Source organism: Ursus americanus, chromosome 4 (assembly GCF_024610735.1).
Source record: "Ursus americanus isolate L20-20 chromosome 4, mUrsAme1.1.p, whole genome shotgun sequence".
NCBI classification, from domain to species: Eukaryota; Metazoa; Chordata; class Mammalia; order Carnivora; family Ursidae; genus Ursus; species Ursus americanus.
In genome coordinates this window covers 1,194,639-1,207,690 of record NC_142130.1, presented here as the reverse complement: position 1 = coordinate 1,207,690, position 13,052 = coordinate 1,194,639, and positions in this window count along the sequence as shown.

Below are 13,052 nucleotides of genomic sequence, written 5' to 3'. Positions count from 1 at the left end.
TCTTCTACAACATGAGACAATGCTTATAAACATGGCTAAAATATTCCCTTACCTACGATGACTTCCCAGCCATCGTAGTGTTTATATGGTATGACTGTGACTTACATTAGTCAACATTTGCAGAGAAAGAACTTAGTGCATCCAGGGGTCACTTCATGTTGAAATTAGTTTGTGACAATGAGCTACTGTGTTTTATTCTGCAGTCCAAGGGAATGGTGCCAGACATCTCTAAGGTGTCTAGCAGTTCTACAATTCTGATTTTAAGTGGTCTGTGTGCTTCAGAGATTTGGGCAGGAGAAGGGCAGGAGTTCAGAGACTGTGAACACTTCTGTTACCTGTGCTGACCATGGAGCAGGCCGCCTTCTGTGGACATCATTTTGATTTCTTGGTACTCTTGGGAAAGGTGCTTTTGTCTCACATTCCTCCATTTAGGAGTAATTATAATGATGAAAGTAATTTTTATCTTATATCATCTGTGGGCCCTGATCCTGGGCTCCCAGGTAAGCTATCCTTTAACATTTTACCCAGCTCAAAATGACTGGGCAAAACCTGAAAGCATGATCCCTATTTCTGCCTCAAGCACATGTTGTACATCTGCTTCGAGAAGAAAACAATAACCAAAAATGCCAACATAAAGATAAGAGAAAATAAAGAACCTCTTTGGCTCCCATAAGATTAAAGTCATACTGACATGTGCATACTGAAAATGCATGAAATCATTGCATTTCCTAAAGCCCAAGTCTTGGAGGGTCTGATAGTCACTGACTATGCCCAGAACCAGGCACACCCCAGCAGGGAGGGCTGGTGCAGAAAGGGAAGGGGCAGGACTCTGAGGGTGGTCTACAGCTAGAGAGGTCCCTAGAAGGGGCCAGGTTGTGTGGGGGCCCCAGCCCACGAGCCCACCCATGCCTGTGCCTGGTGTTGGGTAGAGGAGGCTCCTCTTGTGCCCCCTGCACTTTCAGGGTTCCAGGGGCTTGAGGACTGGTTGCGCAGCATCCAAGGAGCTCAGGCACCACCCTCCCAGACCATTCACCACTTGGGGGTGGAGCTACATCACTGTGGGCTGGCCCAGATTTGCAGTGGGTTGCAGACTTGGGGCAGAAGAAGGGGCACTGAGAGAGAGAGAGTTGCCCTGTGGAGATCCCTGCTGGTGAGTGAGCAGCATGCACTGGGGTGGGGGTCCGGGGGTAGGGTGCGCCTCAGGTGGGAGGCAGGGTTCTGGAAGGGCACATGAAGAGGGTTCATTGTGGGTACTCAGGTGAGTTTTCATTTTCCCTTTAAAGTCTCTTCTGCCCCATGTCCTCAACTGGCCTTATCTCCATACCCGTGAACTCCAGGGCGCCCGCTCCCCTGAGCTTTGGTGGGATGGGTTGCAGAATTTCAGGGTTTCCCCTGTTCCCCTGGAAGAGTGCGGGAAAGGACCTCACACAATCCCCACATTTAGTTCTCTGACACAGTGCAGGTGATGCCTCTTGAGCAGTACCCCGAGTTCAGCAGGGTGTGGCCTGGTCCCCCAGGCACAGGTGTGGCAGTAGCAAGCCCCAGAGCCATCCCCCAACTTCAGCATTATGCCCCCTGTGCCCCCGGGTTAGTGGTAATTGGCTATTAGAGTCATGCAGGAAAATCCTCCAGGTGGGGGCCTGGAGGCGTGCGTAAACCAGACCCCACTCTAGTTGCATTGGGAATAGATGAATTGAGGGTTTCTTTAGAAGAGTAAGTCTGCTTTCCAGAAAAGGCAAGGTCATTGGTCTGTTGAGAATGAAGATAATTACTGACAAACAACAAGTATGTGTTGCCCCTTCACCCAGAAACCGAAGCAGGTGTGCAGGCTTTAGGTCAGAGGTGCCTTCTTCTCCCCAGCTGACAACACTTCTCTGCTCTGGCTCCAAGACACCCGAGGTTTTGAACGTTAGCATCGGAGTCAGCGAGGCAGCTTGTCACAGGACGCCAGTGTTCAGAGAAAGCACAGGTATGTTTGGCAAAATGTCCTATCTATGTCAGGGCTGGAGGTAAAACCTCTCATTATCCCAAAACCTCCTGGGCTTTTCTCTTTTCTCTAGTTGAGCCACAAAGTAAAATTGAATTAGCTGTCAGGATTCTGGGTTTGGTGCAAGAATTACTTAGTTTCCCTGCAGGTAGAACTTTGCAGGGGATCACAATTTCTCTGTCCATTTATTGCTTACAAATGTATTTTGACCATCTGTTTCCTAGGAACCCTCTTTTATTAGAAAGGGAAGGTGAGATTCACTCTGTGCCTGTTTGTAACATCTAATTTGTTCATTCATCTAACAGTGTTTATTCAATTGGGCCTAAGATATGGTTGAGTGGCCAGCATCTAGAGTTAGGTGGCTTTTTTTTCATCTGATACAGACTTGGATGATGTCATTTGACAAAGGTGATGTTTCATCATTGATTAGTTTATTCGTCAGAAGAGTTAAAATTAGGGTGGAGGGAAAATTGAAAATAATCCAAAGCAGCCTGCTCCTGTTTAAAAGTTGAGCTTGACTTTCTAGTTTTACTAAAAGTATTATCTCGATATTTTGAGGTGCCATATTCTCTCTGTAGTTTCTTTGGTGGTGGAGTCAGAAGGAGAGTCTGGGAATTCTTTTGGATAGTGGCATGCTGGTGGCTTCAAGGGGCTTGGCGTCAGGAGCCTTGGGGTGAAGTCTGCAACTGCTTGCCTGACCCTGGGTGCATCTCCCAGAGGTTTTGTTTCCTCTTATGAAATTGCTGGCAGATAATGTTCTGCTTAAAGGGGAACCCTCCCATCCTGTTGGTGGCAATGCAAAGTGGTTCAGCCAGTCTGGGAAACAGTGTGGGGGTTCCTCAAAAAGTTAAACATTGAACAACCCCATGATCCAGCAATTGCTCTCCTATGTAATTACCCAAAGGATACAGAAATGCAGATTCGAAGGGGGTCCATGCACAATGATGTTTATGGCAGTAATGTCCACAGTAGCCAAACTATGGAGAGAATCCCAAAGTCCATGCACTGATGAATGGATAAAGCAGATGTGGGATACCTATATATAATGGAATATGACCCAGCTTCAAAAAGAATGAAATCTTACCATTTGCAAGGATGTGCATGGACCTAGAGTGTATTAAGCTAAGCAGAATCAGTGAGGAAAGACAAATATCTTATGCTCTCACACTTGTGGAATTTCAGAAAAAAAAAACAGATGAACAGAGTGGAGGGGTGATGAGAGAGGCAAACAAGGAAATAGACTCAACCTTGGAGAACAAACTGAGTGTTGCTGCAGGACAGGGGCGTGGGGGGAATAGTTAAATGGGTGAGGGGTATTAAGGATGGTACTTGTGATGAGCACCGGGTACTGTATGCAGGTGAGGAATCACTAAATCCTACCCCTGAAGCGAATATTCCATGGCATGTGAACTAACTGGAATTTAAGTAAGAGAAGAAAGGAAAAAGTGTTCTGCTTCATGAAGAGTGAGGTAAAATTGTAGTGATTTGGGCTGTACTATTCTATAGATGAGAGTTGTAAAACACCCTGTTGTAAGATACACTAGTTTCTTATCACATAAGGAGTCCTCAGAAAGCTGCAATGAAAGATTCAGGTCTCAGAGCATGTTCATGTTCCACTGATATGTTACAATTTGCACAGGTAGGAAAAAAGGTGGAGAGAAAGGCAACAGAAAGGGAAAGTAGGTGTGAACCTTTCATTAGTTAGCATTATATCTTTCTCATGAAAGCCTTGCGCCAGTGTGATTTTGGAAGAAGAGGGGGAATCCAGGATCATTGCAGGAGATGGGGGAGTTTCAGGTCTGGGTAAAGCTGACAGGGGTCCCAGAGGAGAGCTGAATGCATTCTGCAGCAGGGTATGGGCAGGGTGGGCTCCAAGGGTGGCTGTGGGTCTCCTGGGTGAGAGTTGTGACAGGTGAGGGCTCTGTGCAAGTTCCTGGCTGAGGACAAGTGAGGCACAGGCGGAGAGCTGGCAGAGAACCCTCTTCTGGGCTACCAGCCTCACCCAACACACACAGGCTCATCTTCTGTCCCTGTCATTCCAATTCAGACTTCTCCGAAGGTGAGTGAGAACACATCAAGAGCATTTTTAACAGAAGGGAAAGCATGTGCAAAGGCTCTGGGGCAGGAGAATTCCAGGTATGTCCAGGAGCAGCAAGAAGGCCCTGTGGCCACAGGAGACAGCTTAGGACATTACCTCAGAGAGGTGAAAGAAAGGCATTCCAGGGCTATAACCCCATGAGACCCTGTTTCACTGGGCCATCCTGGCTACAGTGTTGAGAACAGATGACAGAGTGTTGAAGACGGCAAGGCACGTCAATGACGAAGCTTTTCCAGGAACTCAGGCACTGTGGACCAGACAGGTGGCCTTGGATGGAGTGGTTAGACCTATTCGGGGTCCATTTTGAAGATGGAGCTCACAGAATTTGCTGATCGGTTAGCTATTAGGAGCAGGAGAACGGAGGAGTTGGGGTAACTCCCAGCTGGTGTGGGTTGTCCTGATCGAGGGGAAGGAGAGGGTTTCTGGGGGTAGGATGTAGTCCATGTTCCGCATGCTGAGGAAGGTGCCTTTCCCGGTGGATCTGCTGAGATTTGTGTCTAGGAGAACCTTTCACATCTCCTCCCTCAGTAATGCTCAAGTACAAGTATTCCCCACTTTTTAAATGTTCACAGTAAGACATTGGGCTTTCTTGAAAGAACTATGTTATTACCCATCTTCAGTAAGAGGAAGAGACCTGAAGAGGATTTCCCTCTTATGAAAAAAGGTGAACAGTGAGAATCACGTTCAGCATCTGTTTTGGGGAGAAGCACAACAGAGGCGGCGTGCACCCCAACCAGCTCCTTCCGCTGGGAACCGCTCTCCGCATCCAGCCACCAGCACTTTGAATGGTGTCTGTGAGCCTCTGCTGTGCTTTATCTTCATTTATGCTGGGCCTCCCTTAGAAACTTGTGTGCTGAGGCCTAAGAAAAGCCAAAGAGAAGGAATTTTGGTGTTTGAGCACACTGTCTAATTGTTCCGTGTAAATTAATGGCCATTCCTTCTGGACACCATTTCTGCTGTGCAAGGTTTCTCAGAAGCCCTGTACTTTCAAAGAGCAGGGAAACCTATACCTCATACTGCGGGGTTAGTTTTAGTCTCCATGCTGGACAGAACATTTCATGACTGTCGGATTTTCTCACTCAAACATTGAGACTTTGACCACCTTTACCCGTTTCTACCACCCCAACCCTGAATCTGGCACCTACCAATCTGCTCTCAGTGTCTATGCGTTCAGTATTTGTTTATTCCTCGTGGAATGTACATGAGAGCATCTGGTATTGGTCTTTCTGTGTCTGAGTTACTTGGCATAAGGCCCCCAAGGTCTGTGTTTCCATGTCTGGTTCTTGTGAATAATGCTGCAGTGAACGTGGGAGTGCATCTGTCTTTTTGAGGCAGTATTTTTGTGTTCTCCGAATCAATACTCAGTAGAGCCATTATTGGGTCATGTCGTAGTTGCTTTTATTTTTTCAGGAACCTCCATACCGTTTGCCACAGTGGCTGCACCAATTTCCATTCCCACCTACAGTGCACAGAGTCTCCTCGTCTGCACACCCTTGACCCCACCTGGTGTCTGTCTCTGGGACAATAGGTGTTCCAACAGTTGTGAGGGAATAGCCAATTGTGGGTTTGACTGATGTTTCCCTGACGATATTTAGTGATGTGGAACAACTTTTTCTGTCTGTTGGCACCTGTGTGCCGTCTTTGGAAAGTATCTATTCACATATTCCCCACATTTTTTATACCGTTTTTTTTTGTTTGTTTGTTTTGATTTGTATGAGTGTTGTGTGTATTTTGGATATTAGCGTCTTCTCACACATATGATTCACAGATATTTTTTTCTTATTGGGTCTGTGGCCTTGTAAGTTTTTGCTGGTTTCTTTTTCCGCGTGGAAGATTTCACTTTGAAGTTGTTCCACTTGTTTATTTTTGCTTTTGTTGCCTTTGCATTTGGTGTCCGATCTGAAGACACTTTGTCAAAACCAATGTCGAGAGACTTAGTACCTGTGTCTTCTTGGAGGTTTATGGATTCAGGTCTTACATTCATATCATTCATCCATTAAAAATTTTGTGTGTGGTGTAAGAAAGTGACCCAGTTATATTCTTCTGCATTTAGTGTCCAGTTTGCCTGTTACCGCTCACTGAAGAGACAGTCCTTCCCTCATGGCATATCTTCTGCTGCTGTGTCGTAAGTTAGGATCATCTACGTGTGGGTAAGTTTGTGAGCTTTCTGTTCTGTTCCACTGACCTGGTGTCTGTGTTTATGCCAGTACCATCCTGTTTTGATGACAACAGCTTTGTAATCTAGCTTGAAATCCAGGAGTGTGTTGACTGCACCTTTCTTTCTCCAGGTTCCTTTGGGTATTTGGGGTGTTTTGTGATTCCATACAAGTTTGAGGACTGTTTTCTACTTGCTGGAATAATGCCACTGGAATTCAGATAGGGATTTCATCACATCTGTCGATTGCTTTGGGTACGATGGACATGTTCACATAATTAACTCTTCCAGTTAAGGAGCATGGCGTATGCTTCCATTTGTTTGTGTTGCCTTCCAAATCTTTGACCCATTCATCCTGCCCCCCTCGACACACATGCTTTTCATTTCTTTTCTGCCATGTGTTGAGTGTACTATGTCTTTCTCATTCTTGGTTACTTTTATTCCTAGATTTTTTTAATGCAATTGTAAATGGCATTGCTTTTTTAATTTCTCTTTACGACAGTGTGTCATCAGTATACAGAAATGAAAGAAGTTGGGTCATCTGGGTGGCCCCATAGGTGAAGCGTCTGCCTTCAGCTCAGGTCATGAACCCAGAGTTCTGGGATCGAGCCCCGTGTTGTGCTCCCCGCTTAGCGAGGGTCTGCTTCTCCCTCTTTCTGACACTCCCACTGCTTGTGCTTTTTCTCTTCCTGTCAAATAAATACATAAAATTTGAAAATAAATAAAGACAACAGGTCTCTGTATATTGACTTTATATCCTGCAGCTTTCTTGAATTTGTTTATTCTTACAGTTTTTTTTTTTTTTGTGGAATCTTTCGGGATTTCATGTCATTTGCAAATAGTGACAGTTTTCCTGTATGGATTTCATATCTTTCTTTTTTTAAAATGATGTCACCCTACAGTACTTCATTTGTTTTTGATGTAGTGTTCCATGATTCATTGTTTGCATATAACACCTAGTGCTCATTATGACACGTGCCCTCCTTTTTTTTTAAAAGAATTTATTTATTTATTCGACAGATATAGAGACTGCCAGCGAGAGAGGGAACACAAGCAGGGGGAGTGGGAGAGGAAGAAGCAGGCTCACAGCGGAGGAGCCTGTTGTGGGGCTCAATCCCATAACGCCGGGATCACGCCCTGAGCCGAAGGCAGACGCTTAACCGCTGTGCCACCCAGGCGCCCCAACACGTGCCCTCCTTAATACCCATCACCAGGATAACTCATTCCTCTTCCCCTCCCTTTCTGCAACCTTCAGTTTGTTTCCCAGTGTCAGTAGTCTCTCATGGTTCATCTTCCCCTCTCATTCCAACCCCTTCAGTTTTCCCTTCCTTCTTCTAATGTCCTCCATGCTATTCCTTCCGTTCCACATAGGAGTGAAACCATATGATAATTGTCTTTCTCTGCTTGACTTAATTTCACTTTGCATAATCCCCTCCTGGTCCATCCACGTTGGTGCAAATGGGGGGTATTCATCCTTTCTGATGACTGAGTAATATTCCATTGTATAGATGAACCACATCTTCTTTGTCCATTCATCTGCTGAAGGACATCTTGGCTCCTTCCACAGTTTGGCTATTATGGACATTGCTGCTATGAACATTGGGATACAGGTGCCCCTTCTTTTCATTACTCTGTGTCGATGGGGTAAATACCCAGTAGTGCAATTGGTGGGTCATGGGATAGCTCTGTGTTTAACGTCTTGAGGAACCTCCATATTGTTTTCAAAAGTGGCTGTTCCAGTTTGAATTCTCACGAGTAGTGTAAGAGGGCTCCCCTTTCTTCACATCCTCTCTGACTTTTATTTTATTTCTGTCTTGTTAATTTTTTTTCAAGATTTTATTTATTCATTCCACAGAGATAGAGACATCCAGCGAGAGAGGGAACACAAGCAGGGGGAGTGGGAGAGGAATAAGCAGGCTCATAACGGAGGAGCCTGATGTGGGGTTCGATCCCATAATGCCAGGATCACGCCCTTAGCCGAAGGCAGATGCTTAACCTCTGTGCCACCCAGGTGCCCCCTGCCTTGTTAATTTTAACCATTCTAGCTGGTGTAAGGTGGTATCTCATTGTCATTTTGATTTGTATTTGCCTGATGGCAAGTGATGTGGAGCATTTTTTCATGTGTCTGTTGGCCATTTGTATGTCTTCTCTGGAGAAGTATCTCTTTTTGTCTTCTGCCCATTTTTTGGGTGTCGAGTTTGAGGAGTTCTTTATAGATCTTGGATACCAACCCTTTATCTGTAATATCATTTGCAGATAACTTCTTCAATTCCATAGGTTGCCTTTTTGTTTTTTGATCATTTGCTTTGCCGAGCAGAAGCTTTTTATCCTGATGAAGTGCCAATAGTTCATTTTTTGCTTTTATATTCCTTTGCCTTTAGAGACGTGGCTTACAAGATGTTGTTGTGTCCAAGGTTGAAGGGTTCTTTTGATTTTGATATGAGACAGGAATCCATTATCTTTATTTCCTGATTGTATTCAAGTCCTCTGTCTTTCTTGGTGAGTCTAGCTAAGTTTGTCAGTTTTGTTTATCTTTCCAAAAAAGGCTGCTCTCATTTTCATTTTTTTTTCTTTTTAGTCTCCGTTGGATTTATTTATGTATTCATTTTTGTTATTTCCTTATTTCTACTAATTTGGGGCTTTGTTATTTTTTTTCTACTTCTTTACCACATAAATCAGGTTGTTTATTGGAGAACATTTTCATGGATTGATGAAGATCTGAATTTCTATGAATGTCCCCCATAAAGCTACATTTGCTGCATCCCATAAGTTTTTGTAGGTTGTCTTTTTCATCAATGTCAAGGTACTTCTAAAATTTTTTTGATTTCTTCTTTGACTGTTGGTTGTTCAGTAGCATGTTGTTAAATCTCCACATATTTTTTTAAGATTATTTATGTATCTGACAGAGAGTGAGACAGCGAGAGAGGGAACGCAAGCAGGGGGGTGGGAGAGGGAGAAGCGGGCTTCCCACTGAGCAAGGACCTGATTTGGGGCTAGATCCCAGGATCCGGGGTCAAGACCTGAGCTGAAAGCACATCCTTAACGACAGAGCCACCCAGGCCCCAAAAATCTCCACCTATTTTTGACTGTCCCATTTTTTTCTTGAGACTGATTTCTAATTTCCTATCATTGTGGTTGGACAAGATTTGATGCAGAAGGTGAAGAGAGCACTCAGATGAAAGGTTTGTTTCCTGGAGGGTTTTCTGAGGGCAGACCATGAGTTCAGTGGGGATGGAGGAAGGCTTTGTGAGACGGGGGGTGGGGTTAACACTTGTTAGAATTACTGACTACTACCATGCAGGCTGTGTGCTACTGTTCACACCATAGTCCTGATGGACTTGTACTTCATTAAATATTTTCTAGGAGATATAGGCATAGCCTTCACTTAAAGAAAGGTGTCATGTGGGTTCATGGCATGACCCCAGGTCAGCAACCAGAATGTACGGTATTGTGGGGTATCAGAACCAGGCTTTCTGTGGGAAGTGACAGAAATAAGGTATGGTGAGCTCCATGACCATAGGTGAGGTCCCGAGTGACCCACTGGGTGTAGGGTTCTGTGGATCTGTCTCATCAGGTGCTGTGGAATTCAGGGACACCCTCCTGTCTGTGGATTTGTGTGGAGACAGGTAGACATCAGTGTCTGGCCAGGCACGAGGGTCGCACTGGACCACGACCAGAGGTGCAGCGTGCGGGGGAGCCACTGCTTGGTTTCCATGAAAGCTGACCAGGGTCTGTGAACGTGATTCCTAGCAGCTGCAAGGGGAGAGGAGGCCGGGGGTGGTGCACACTTCCTAGACTTGTGGTCAGGACTAGTCTGGACCCCACTGAAGTTAGCCGCACCGGGCACAGAAGGCACCCAGTCGGTGTAGCTCTGGGCACTGCTCCCATGGCACTTTTGGGCCAGGTCCATGCTGCAACCTCCTGCTTTTCATCATCATCTTCAAGGTCATGTGCCTCTGCTCTTGCCCCATGGCCTCCGGGGTATTGTCCGTCCTCCATCTGGCCCTCGTCCCTGGTGCCCTGTGCAGTCCGATGCCAGGGTAGCCTTCTCGAGACAAACATCTGGCCCTGATGGAACACTTCCATGGATCTCGTGTGATGAGAGGATGATGCCCTGCCCTGGAAGGGGGCTGCAGGTCCCCAATCAGGAGAGCCATGTCTCCCTTTTCAGCATGGCCTGCCCTCCCCTCAGTCTTCTTCAGGGAAGCTCTCCCCACTTACTGAGATGACAGCTCTGAACTTAAAAATGAATGTTATTTTACATATCTCTATGCCTTAGTTCATCCATGGCATGTCTTTCAACCCCGTTAGTGGGGTTTTTTTTAGCAGTTCTGAAGGGCTGTCTGCTCAAGGAGGGGATGACCTGGGTGGGGCAGCTTTCCCTCTCATCTCCCTCAGCATGTCTCTGAGCCCTGGGGCCAGCTGTCCTACTGAGGATTGAGGGACCCAAGCCAGCCCATCCTGAGCCCAGGCTGTGTCAGCTCATAGACTGATGCGTGTCAGAGTGGTGGGCAGATGGCATGGGCCAGGGGCAGGCAGTGTCTCCTTCTCATTCCTTCCCTCCCTTCCTCCCAGAGGTAGCTCAGAGCAGCCTTCAACCCCTGCACCTCCAGATCCCTTGACCTGTGCCTCCTGTGTTCAGCTGGTGACCTTGGAGTTTCACATGGATTCTACCTCCCGTACCTGCTCCCATAGCAGTTCCTGGATCAGGGGAGGGATCGGACCCTTGTCTGTCTTTGGTCTTCTTCCTGTCCCGCACCAAGCCCACCCACCTTTGCATCTTCCATGTATGTGCTTGGAAGCAAGCCCATCCACAGAGAACCTATTAGCCAAATGGATCCAGGCAATGAACATTGAAGTAGAGATCCAGGATCCATAATAAATCTGCTCTGAAACCTGTCCCAAAGTCTGTGACTCTCTCACACTGAAACAGAAACAATAATAGCTATCTGGACTGTGAAGTGATATGTGTCTCTACTTCCAATCTTGAATGCATAGGTGCTGAGCCTGGACAGAAAAGGACCATGGCTCCCGTGGGCTGGGATCCATGGTAAGAACTCAGTGAAATCTGAATTTTAGGCATTAAGTGAATAATTATTGTAGAGTGAATCCTCCCAAGTAGGGCTTTTGCACATTGCACAGGAAAAGCTTTTTCAAAGAGGTTTCTGAAAGAAAAATCTTTTTTTAAAATTTATTTTAATTCCATTAAAGCTAACATACAGTGTTACATTAGTTTCAGGTGTACAGTAGAGTGATTCAGTATTTCTATATATTACTCAGTGGTCATCAAGAAGTGTCCTCTTAATCCCCTTCATCTATTCCACTCATCCCTCTATCCACCTCCTCTCTTGTAACCATCCGTTTGTTCTCTATTGTTAAGAGTTTGTATTTTGGTGTGTCTCCTTTTTCTCTTTTAGTTATTTATTTTTGTTTGTTTTTTAAATTCCCCATTAGAGTGACATCATATGGGATTTGTCTTTCTCTGACTGACTGATTTTAGTTTGGATAATACTCTCTAGCTCCATCCATGTGTCTGCAAATGGCAAGGTTTCATTCTTTTGCAATCCGAGTAATACTCCATTGTGTGTGTGTATGTGTGTGTGTGTGTGTGTGTGTCTGTGTCTGTGTGTGTGTGTGTGAATACTCACATCTATCATCTCATTTGTCAATTTTTCTACAGACACTTGGGTTGCTTACATATTGTGACATTGTAAATAATGGTGCAAGAAACATAGGGGTGCACGTATCCTTTTTACTTACTGTTTTCCTATTCTTTGGCTTGGAGGGTCCTGCCCATTCCCCCACCCTGAATGACCGGCGGCGCCCCAAGTGGCCCGGGTGGCAGCGGAGGGGCATTTTGAGTACATCGCTGGGGCTTGGGGGTCCCCAATGTCCGGCATCGCGGTGCCAGGCCCTTTGGGAGTGCCCTTCGGGGGCCGACCTAGGGTTAGGGTTAGCCCCCAGGAGGCCTGCAGTCCCAATACGATGGCTGTGGGGCGAGCGGAGGGGTGGGCCGAGGTGAGGGCGCTGGGGAACAGGATTGTGGGCCCCTGCATTTTGGCGCTGGAGGCTTCAAATATCTCCGGTTTCTCCAGGGCCTTGTCCCTTCTCCCGCCCTGAATGACAGGCGGCGCCCCTAGTGGCCCGGGTGGCAGCGTTGTGGGAGGGTGAGTCTGGCTCTGGGGCTTGGAGTCCCAGATCCTGGGCGTAGTGGCACCAGGACCCTTGGGAGGGGCCCCTGGGAGGCTGACCTAGGGTTAGGATTAGCCCCAAGGAGACCTTCAGGCCTAATCCGCACATGCGGCGAGCGGAGGTGTGGGCCGAGGAGAGGGCGCTGGGGAACGGGAGCGTGGGCACCAGCGTTATGGTGTGGGGAGCCTGTGAAGGTCACCTGTGGCTCAGATGGCCCTGCCCTTCTCTCGCTCTCTATGACCGACAGCTCCCCTAGTGGCCCGGGTGGGTACAGTGCGGCAGGGTGACTCTGGCTCTGGGGCTCTGAGACACCAATTCCCAGAATTGCAGAGCCAGGCCGCTTGGGATGTCCCCACAGGGCCGACCTAGGGTTTTGATTAGCTGCCAGGAGCCCAGCAGGCCCTATCCACCGGCTCTGAAGCAAGCGGTGGGGTGGGCCTAGGTGAGGGCGCTGGTGGGCAGGATCCTGGGAGCCAACGTTTTTGCAAGGGGAGCCTTCAAAGGTCAGCGTGGGCTCAGAGGGCCCTGCCCAATCTCCTGCCCTGATTGACCAGCGGGGCCTCTAGTGGCTCGGGTGGCTGAAGGGCAGCAGGGTGAGTCAGGCACATGGGCTCGGGATC